Raw genomic sequence first — 4,016 nt, 5'->3', positions numbered from 1 at the left:
AGGATTGATGTGTTCATAGGTTCTTTAAAGGATAATATCCAACATGATGTTCGCCTTTGGGAACCTGATTCATTAGAGAAGGCATTCAGGTTAGCAAGAAAAATGGAAAGCAAAATTATGGCAACCAGGAAGCATACCACTCACAACTATAAAGACAGAAGTGTTGTTGCCCCTAGTCTTCCACAACCTATAAGGTTGACACCACAAAAATTGGAAGAAAAAAGAGCAAAAGGGCTTTGTTACAGTTGTGATAGCAAATACACTAAAGGTCATAAGTGTGCTGAGAAGAAATTATTCTACATAGATTGTGAAGAGGAAGAAGAAAAGGAGCAAGAAAGGTCAAAAGAAGAGGATATACTCCAGGAACAAAGCCTAGATGAAGAAAAAATAAATCCGACCATATCTTGTAATGCATTGGCAGGAATTACCACTCCTCAAACCATCAAGATAGAAGGACAAATCAAGAAGAAAAAGGTAATAGTGTTGATTGATTCAGGAAGCACCCACAATTTTATTCATTGTAAGGTAGCAAAAGAATTGAATTGCTTCCTATATCCAGCACCAGAGTGTCAAGTGATGATTGCAAATGGCAGAACAATAAATTGCTCTAGAAAATGCCATAATATCAAGCTATCCATGGGAGAATATGTATTGACTAGCCCAATGCTTTCCATTCCAATGGGAGGTGTTGATGTTGTACTAGGAGTCCAATGGCTACAATCCTTGGGTACAATAGCTTTTAATTTTCAAGAACTTTTCATCAAATTTTCTACAGAAGGAAAGGAAGTTGAATTAAGGGGTATTGCAGGGAAACCAGGAAAGATAATCAGCTCTAATGGTATGACAAAGCTTCTAAAAAAGGAGCAAAGAGGTGTAATTGCACAATTATGTTCGCTAGATGTTTCCACATCGGAATCATCTATTTCTCCAGATCTCCAAAAAGTCCTGGACAATCATTCCAAGGTATTTGAGACTCCCAAAGGTCTCCCACCTATGCGTGATCATGATCATGCTATTCATCTGATTCCAGGAAGTGTTCCTCCAAACATCAGGCTGTACAGATATCCCTATGTCCAAAAGAGTGAAATTGAACGTATGGTTGCAGAAATGCTAGAGGCTGGTATAATTCAACCGAGTCAAAGTTCTTTCTCTGCTCCAGTAGTATTGGTGCACAAGAAGGATGGATCATGGCGCATGTGTCCAGATTATAGGGAGCTCAACAAGCTCACTATTAAAGATAAGTTCCCCATTCCTGTCATTGATGAATTACTGGATGAATTGCATGGATCAATTTACTTCACCAAGTTGGATCTTCGTTCAGGATATCATCAAATCAGAATGAAGATTGAAGACATTCCGAAAACATAATTTAGAACTCATGAGGGTCATTATGAATTTTTGGTCATGCCTTTTGGCCTTACCAATGCACCTTCAACATTTCAAGGTTTGATGAATTCAATTTTCAAACCATTCCTTAGAAAATTTGTGTTAGTATTTTTTGATGATATACTAATCTACAACAAGTCTTGGAAGGATCATGTTGAACATGTTGACAGGGTGCTACAACTATTGGAGGAGAAACAATTATATGCAAAAAGATCCAAATGTTTCTTTGGAGTCCAGGAGGTGGAATATCTGGGTCATATTGTATCTCATGAAGGAGTTAAGGTAGACCCTAGCAAAATTAAAGCCATTAAGGAATGGAAAATCCCCACATCCATAAAGCATCTGCGAGGATTTCTCGGGTTGACAGGGTATTATCGCAAGTTTGTTAAGAATTATGGGAGAATAGCAGCACCTCTAACAACATTATTGAAGAAAGATGCATTTTCATGGACTCCGGAAGCAAAAAAGGCCTTTGAACATCTTAAAGAGGCAATGTGCCAAGCACCGGTCTTAGCTACACCGGACTTCACAAAAACCTTTATTGTGGAATGTGATGCTTCAGGAAATGGAATTGGTGCTGTTCTAATGCAAGATGAAAGACCCATTGCTTTTGAAAGTCGTCCAATCAAGGGAAAGTTTTTAAGCAAAGCTATTTATGAGAAGGAAATGTTGGCAATACTCCATGCACTTAAGAAATGGCGACCCTACCTAATGGGAAGACACTTCAAGGTAAAAACGGATCATGATAGCCTTAAATACTTTTTAGAACAAAGATTATCCTCTGAAGAGCAACAAAAGTGGGTCACAAAGATGTTGGGTTATGACTTTGAAATCATCTACAAAAAAGGGAAGCAAAATGTGGTGGCAGATGCACTCTCAAGAAAGGATGAGGATGTGGAAGCATTGTTGTGCGCCATTTCTATTATCCAACCAGATTGGATAAATGAAGCAAGGGAGGAATGGAAAAATGACGAAGAAGTGTGGGCACTTATTCGAAAGTTACAACAAGATTCCAGTACGTCTGATACATTTAGCTGGCAAAATGATTCGTTATGGTACAAAGATCGCTTATACCTCTGTAAGAATTCCCAGCTAAAACAAAAGATTCTTATGGAATTGCACACTTCTCCCTTAGGAGGGCACTCAGGATTTTTAAAAACTTACCACAGGGTTAAGAAGGAATTTTTTTGGGATGGCCTTAAATCAGATATTCAAAAGTTTTTGGCGGAATGTTTGGTTTGCCAACAAAATAAAGTTGAAACAATTAAGACACCGGGTCTATTACAACCTTTATCCATTCCAAGCCAACGTTGGGAGGAGGTTTCAATGGATTTTATCACAGGTTTACCCAAGTTTGAGGGAAAGAGTGTCATCATGGTGGTAGTTGACAAACTTACCAAGTATGCACACTTTTGTGCATTATCACATCCATTTAAAGCCAGTACAGTTTCTACTGCATTTATGGAAACAATTCAAAAGCTACATGGAAACCCAAAGATTATTGTAAGTGACAGAGATCCCATTTTCACTGGAAATTTTTGGACATAATTATTTTCTTGTCTTGGTACTCAGTTAGCTCATAGCTCATCTTATCATCCTCAATCTGATGGGCAAACTGAGATAGTAAACAAATGTTTGGAAGGATATCTTCGTTGCTTTGTATCTGATAAACAGACACAATGGGTCAAATGGTTGCCTCTGGCTGAATGGTGGTATAACACTTCCTTCCATATAGCAACAAAAATGACCCCATTTATGGCACTTTATGGGTATCAACCACCATCCATCACATCATATTTAAGAGAAAATTCTAAGGTTCAGGCAGTGGAACATCACATCGAACATCAACAACAAGTCCTCCAACTCTTAAAGGATAACCTCGTGTTGGCACAAAATAGAATGAAACAACAGGCAGATCAACATCGCAGTGAAAGAAGTTTTGATGTAGGTGATTGGGTATTCCTACGGCTACAACCATATAAGCAAATGTCCCTCAAGCAAGCTAAGAAGGATAATAAATTATCACCAAAGTATTATGGTCCGTACAAGGTGTTGCAAAAGATTGGTACTATGGCATACAAATTGGAGCTTCCTGCAGCTTCTCGATTGCACCCAGTTTTCCATGTTTCATGTTTAAAGAAGGTTATAGGAGACAAGCTCCCAGTTCAAACAATATTTCCATAACTTGACGAGGAAGGAAAAATTATATTGGAACCGGAAGCAGTCACAGAAACAAGAACTCGACAGCTACGAAATCGATCAATTTCAGAGTATTTTATCAAGTGGAAGAACTTATCCGCTGAAGATTCCACATGGGAGGATGAGAATTTTATGCAGAAGTATCCAAAACTACTCAAGCATTGAGGACAACACTTTTTTGAAGGAGAGGGGCATGTTGGGTCCCTATAATACTAGTGATTACCCCATTACTATTGTAGTTATACCCCTTATTAATATTGTTGTGCCCCTATTGCCCCCATATTGTTATTATTGTGCCCCATAGAATCCCTCTATTGTTATTTTTGTGGCTTTATATTATTATTGTTAGGTCGGTTGGATTATATTGTGACTCCTTAGACTCCTATATAAGAAAGGAGGTTTTGTCATTTGAATCATCAAAGAATTGTTCA

The sequence above is a fragment of the Pinus tabuliformis genome, chromosome 3_1, assembly GCF_031772625.1.
Source record: "Pinus tabuliformis cultivar Carrire ecotype Pingquan chromosome 3_1, CPIR1, whole genome shotgun sequence".
NCBI classification, from domain to species: Eukaryota; Viridiplantae; Streptophyta; class Pinopsida; order Pinales; family Pinaceae; genus Pinus; species Pinus tabuliformis.
Note: the sequence above shows the minus strand (reverse complement) of the source record.